Raw genomic sequence first — 6721 nt, forward strand, 5'->3', positions numbered from 1 at the left:
GACATAGGGAAGACCAGAGCCCAAGGGCCTGAGAGGAATCCCGAGCGCAGAGCCCCAACGGGCACCCGCACGGGAAGATCCCACCCCCCAGATCAGACCATAGGGGAGAACTGGGAGAGTCCCCCCAGCGACCACACGCACAGCCCCCGGGGCCAGCAGCGACAAACTCATGGGCCCCACCGGCACCCGCCATACCAAAGCAGATCCAGGAAAGGGCACAGAGGTCCGGGCCCCCAGGGCGCACCCCCTTCAGGCCAAAGCCCGATAGGTGCAGAGGTCCTTGTCGGGCTTCTCTCTAATCAAATTCTAAAAGCTGCTCATCTAATTATGATTTTTTTAATTGGTCATGTCAAAAGCAAATTTTATCTGAACATTAAAAGTGTTTTTTTTTCTCTTCATCCAGCCAACACATTGCAGCACTTTGGGCAACATGTGGTTCGAGGGCCAGACGTGGCCATTGAACCATTTACAAATTAAAACAAAACTTACTATAAATCAATGGAATACATCTTTATTTTTACAAACACAAACAATTTTGTTTCCATATGTTATTTGCCAAAGCTTTTCTTTGTAGGGGATTTCAGTTTATTGGCTTATTTAAAAGGATCCCCAGCAGTAGACTACACTCGCTCCATTCTGTACTCCATAGAATGATTCACCTAGATTAGTTTGTAGAGATCTAGTAGAGTGAAGTGTGAATGGGAAAATGAGGACACAGATTGTGTAAAACACTTTGAGGACAGAAATGTGCTATACCTCAGAACAGGGGATTGGGAATTACAATCAGAGGTGTCAAGTAACTATCCACCCTGAAGATTAGTCCTGGACAATATCTGATGATCGACTCTTAAATGAAACCAGAGAGGAGAAGGTATAAACGACTCAGCCTGTAACTGAAAATATCTAAATACTTATAAAGATGAAAGTGAGTCGTTTATACCTTCTCCTACTACTTCTGAAGTAGTTGTGACTSTTGTTATACAGCCTGTCAGCTGAGGTGTTTATCACAGCACATTATATATTAATGTATGTTAGAATGTAACAGTYACAGAAATATGAAGCAGGTGGGGAGAAAAAAAGAGAATTCAAGCAGCAGGTCTGCATCAGAGCACATTAATTCAACTAGCTGCTAAATCACTGAATTAGATAATCTGCATTAAATTATTTTATTAAAAAAGCTGTTGTGAAACTTTGATTTGTTCTCATCTTTATGAAGCTAAATTAAGTGTCAGAGCATAAAGAAATTCTGAGATTCTTTCAGTGTTTTATTTCATTTGACTTTGAAACAATCTGTTTAAAATCAGATCCAAAGAAATACAAAATATTTTAAATTTTAACTCTAACATTTCAGGTTTAGCACTTGAGTTTGTTTAATTCAGTTTAATGCTGTTGTATATAGAAGTGGTTTGGTATCATTTCTGTTCTGTTCTCCGATATGTATTTTCAATAAAATCTTGAGGCTACACAGAAGCACGCGTGAGACAACTCCATCTTAGCAGGTGTTCCTTTATTCTGATCCGCCCCCAAACACATTACAGCACAAAGGTTCCTATCCACGGATAGCCTGATACTACATCCCCCTTTCTGAATAGGATTTGTTATGAGGGTCTATGTAAGCACATGTAGAAATGTAAACCTAAATCACACACCAGAAAGATGCATTCTGTGGAATACCCAAAATTAACTCAGTATCGTACTAGTACTTTTCCACAGCAGAATGTGCTAGAACTCTTAACTTTTTATTACTATTTATTTTCTTCTAAACTAACAGTGCACAACTTAAATCTCTTTCCAGTCACAGHTTTATATAAATCTCAGAACAGTAATCTCTGTAACATTTAACTTTAGCTACTAAGAGCTTAGCTACTAAGGGTGGACTACCCAACTCTTCTACCTGAGTGTGGGGATTATTCTGCCCCATGCAGGAAACTCACTCAGGTCCTATGAACAGATGTAATCATCCAGATAGGCTGGAGGTCTCCTACTTCTCAGTGAAACTCGACTCTCAGGTGGTGGAGTCTGATGGCTAGCCTCCTGCTGGTCTTCATCTGGATCAGGTGTGTGTGGACTTGTGAATATTTTCTTCAGTTAATGTCTCGTGTGGAACAGCAGCAGTTTCAGGTGGAACAACAGATGTTTCAGTTGCTCTAGGGATGTGTGAAAGGTGGTAGCTATTCCTTCTCAGCATGCCTCTGGGTGTCTCGATGATGTAGGATCGAGGTGAACCTGCTCCAGGCACTACTGTTCCTCTGGTTTGCAGATCTGTCGCCCACACCTTCTCACCCGGATATAGGAGTGACATGTTGTGAGCCCGGTGTCTACGGTTATAGTTTTGTCTTTGTTTCTGTCTATAGACGTTCTCTGCGGTCCTCAGCTTTTCCGTATCAATATTCTGTGGCATCAGCTGCGACTRGGTAACAGGAACAGTTGTCCTTATCTGCCTTCCCATGAGAAGCTCAGTCGGACTGAATCCATTTGCCAATGGAACGGAACGGTAGGCCATAAGAGCGAGATACGGATCCCCTGACTTCTTAAGGAGAGTCTTGATAGTTCTGACAGCTCTCTAAGCCTCGCCGTTGCTCTGAGGAAAATGTGGGCTGGATGTTACATGACTGAAACCCCATTCTTGTGCAAATCTTCTGAAGGAATCCGAAGCGAGTTGTGGCCCATTATCAGAATGGAAACGCTCTGGTATGCCGTGACGTGCGAAGATGGACTTACAGTGTTCGATCACTCCCTCAGATGTTGTGGAGGTAAGCTTTACAACTTCAAAAAATCTAGAGAAATAATCCACAACAATCAAATATTGTTTGTGCTTAAACTGGAAAAAATCAGCTCCCACCATGACCCATGGTCTTTGTGGGAATTCAGTGGGCAGCAGTGGCTCTTTGTGTTTAGTTCTCTCCCGACAACATGTCTCGCAGGTCTCCAACAGCTTACTCAGCTCTCTGCTGAGACCCGGCCACCACACTGAATGTTTGGCCCTGTCTCTACATTTAGTTATTCCCAAGTGTCACTCATGTAGTTTTGATAGGATGTCCTTTCTGAGAGAAGCTGGAATCACTATTCTGCTACCATAAAGAAGCAGGCCATTTTGAACAGTAAGTTCACCTGAAAATGGCAGATAAGGCTGGAACCTTTTCTCAGTAGAGTATTTATCTGGCCATCCTTCCACACAGAACTTTTTCAGCTCTTTGAGTATGCTGTCGTCGTCCTGATGTCTTTGGATTTCCCGCAGTCATGGTTCCGTGGCGGGTAAACATGCAACGACTGAGTCAACATACAAGTTGACCTCCTCTTCTTGCGGACCTCCTGACTCGCTGAAGATTGGAGCTCTGGACAAAACATCAGCTGTAGCAATATTTTTGCCAGCCACATGGGAAATACTGTAGGAAAATCTCATCAATCGCATTCGTAGTTGCTGTATGCGAGGAGGCAGCTCGTTTAGACTCTTCGACCCCAACAACGGGACTAATGGCTTATGATCGGTTTCGATGTGGAAACTCTTCCCAATCAGAAACTCTGCGAACCTCTCGCAGGCCCACGTTGAAGCGAGAGCCTCTTTCTCAATCTGAGCATACCTCCGCTCCGTGTCACTCAGAGACCGTGATGCATATGCCACTGGCTTCCACCCTGTATCAGTATTTTTTTGGAGCAGAACTGCACCGAGTCCATACGATGATGCATCTGCTGAGACATGCGTCTCTGCATTTGGGTCATACAATGCTAGTCCTGGTGTTGTTGTCAGATCTGTTTTAAGAGCATTGAAAACTTGTTGCTGCGGTGTACCCCATGACCACATGTTTGACTTCTTCAAAAGATCTCTCAAAGGTCTGGTTTTCTCTGCCAAAGTGGGGAAGGAACTTCCCAAGATGGTTCACCATACCCAGAAAGCGTCTCACCTCGCTTACATTTCTGTGCTCCTCCATGGCTCTTATAGCACTGACTTTATCTGGATCTGGACTGACCCCTGATGCATCAATGATTTGTCCGAGGAACTTTATTCTGCACTTAGAAAACTTACATTTGTCATTTAGTATTATGTTTGCTTCCTGGAGTCGAAACAGTGCCTTCCTCAGTCTTTCATCGTGTTCCTGCTGTGTTGTCCCCCAGATGAGGACATCATCCATCTGACAAAGGACTCCATCCAGGCCCTCCAGAATCTGTGTCATGCGCTTCTGGAAGTGCTCTRGTGCTGATGAAATCCCAAAGCAGAGTTGATTGTAGCAATAGCGCCCAAAAGGTGTAATGAAGGTGGTGAGCAGGGAAGACTTCCTTGACAGTGGAATCTGCCAGAATCCAGCAATGGCATCCAATTTGGAGAACACTTTTGCTCCTGCTAGCTGTCCGAGCGTGTGCTCTACTGATGGGAGAGGATGTTTTTCTCTCATGACATATTTATTCAGTTCTGTGAGATCAATGCATATTCTCACCTTGCCCCGAGGTCTTGAGGACAACCACCATAGGTGCACACCAGTCTGTTGGCTCCTCCACTTTGGTGATGACCCCTTCCCGCTGCACACGGTTGAGCTCTTCTTTAACCTTCGGCAGTAGGGGGAGGGCTATCCGCCTTGGCATTGAGAGGGAGAAAGGCTGCTCATCTGGAGACAGAACAATGTTATATCCGCCCTCCATCAGTCCTAGTCCTGTGAAAAGTTTAGGAAACTCCTGCTTCACAGCATCAATTGAGTCTAAACTTATTTGGTTTACTCTGGCAACCAAKTTTAATGCCATAGCTGCACGTCCACTCAGCAGTGATGTACATAAATCCTTCACAACATAAATGTCCTCCTTAGTACTAACACTGTTGTTGCTGAGTGTTGCTGTAAACATGCCTTTCACCTTCAATCCGGTGCCTCCTGGTCCCTGTAGGATTTTCTTTGGTTTTTCTAAGTTGCCAAATTTGTACTGAGAATACAATGTTTCTGGGACAGCAGTGACATCAGCTCCTGTATCTATTTTGAATACAGTCTTATGTTTGTCCACCAGTATGTCCGTCATCCACGGATTGTCTTTAACTTCTGCAGAAAGAGATCCCAGGAAAGCAATATCAATGTCTGTATCTGTGCTTTCTGTAGCAAATCCAGCATTCACTTCACATWTTTTCTTATTTCTGCAGACCCTTGCAAAATGTCCCTTTTTCCCACAATAATTGCAGGCTGCTTCTCTAGCAGGGCATTGCTGCATAGTGTGTCCTTTCGTGTCACCACATCTTCTGCACTGTGCCTTTTTATCCTGTGTTGCTTTTGTGACGATATGTTTGTGCGGCGCCTTCGGTTGTCTGTGGCGCGTGCTCCCGCTCGCGTGAACGCGGTCCAACTGTGCGCCAGCAATGTTTGACTTGAAGTTAGCATGAAGCATTTCCTGTTGCTTTTTTACTAGCTCACTCTGACGGGCTCTGTTTAACGCCTTCTCTAGCGTCAGTTCAGCGTCCATTTGTAGCTGTTCTGATAGTCTTTTATCTCTCAGATCCACGACGAATCTGTCCCGCACCATCTCATCATGCAAAGTACCATATCCACAGTATTCAGCCAAATAGTGTAACGCGGTGTGAAAGCCGTCAATGGACTCACCAGTCTCCTGTTGGCGCTGATTGAATTTCGCCCGCTCAAATATAACATTCCGGCGGGCTACGAAGTGAGCATCCAGCCGTCCTTGAACAGTGTCGTACTCACTCGCTTCTTGTGGAGACAGATGCAGGGAAACCAGTATATCTTCTGCCTCGTCCCCCATGGTGTAGATCAGCGTGTTTACTTGGTTTTCGTCCGCTGGCTAAATCTATGCTCACAAACATCACAAGCAAATGCTTTCTCTCCTGTGTGGATCGTCATGTGTTTGTTTAAGTTGGTCTTATGGCTAAATCTATGCCCACAAACATCACAAGCAAATGCTTTCTCTCCTGTGTGGATCCTCATGTGTCTGTTTAAGGTGGTCTTATGGCTAAATCTATGCCCACAAACATCACAAGCAAATGCTTTCTCTCCTGTGTGGATCCTTATGTGTCTGTTTAAGGTGGTCTTATGGCTAAATCTATGCCCACAAAGTTCACAACTAACTTGTTTCTTCACTTTGTGGATTTTTGCATGTTTGATTAAATCTGGTTTTCGGGTAAATCTTTTGCCACAGTCGGCACAAATAAATGATTGCTGTTTTTTCTGAACTTTACAGCCTGTTTGTACACGTTTTCCCACCTTTAAACATTTCTTAGTAACCAAACAACGTGAAGACTTCATTCTTGACTTACTGTTAATGTGTCTCTGAAGAGACCAGTAGTTGAGAAACAGCTTACCACACTCAGAGCACCTAAACGATTTGTTGATGCTGTTTACACTTGACTTAGGAAGCCTGTGTTTCTTCCAGCCCTTGTAGCCGTTTTCAGTTTTTAACAAAGAATTGGATTTACATTTTAGATGAGAATCAGGACTGTTCTCATCATCATCATCATCATCTACATCAGTGTTCCTCACTATTTTTTTCACAAGAGCCACATTGGCAGATAAATGTCAAGTTGAGAGCCGCAATATGCCAAGAAACAAACACGTACAAATAAGCACAAATACACCTACAAACAAAAACTACACAGCCAACACAGGGTCTGTTTAAAGAGCTCTTACCTTAGTACTGAGATGACTGGAAGCTGTGGTGTATATCTTTGACGTTCTTCATGTTGTATGTTCTTCATGTTGTATTTGTAATTGGTTGTTGCAATCACAGTGAGGCA

This window comes from Austrofundulus limnaeus, unplaced genomic scaffold (assembly GCF_001266775.1).
Source record: "Austrofundulus limnaeus strain Quisiro unplaced genomic scaffold, Austrofundulus_limnaeus-1.0 Scaffold363, whole genome shotgun sequence".
NCBI classification, from domain to species: Eukaryota; Metazoa; Chordata; class Actinopteri; order Cyprinodontiformes; family Rivulidae; genus Austrofundulus; species Austrofundulus limnaeus.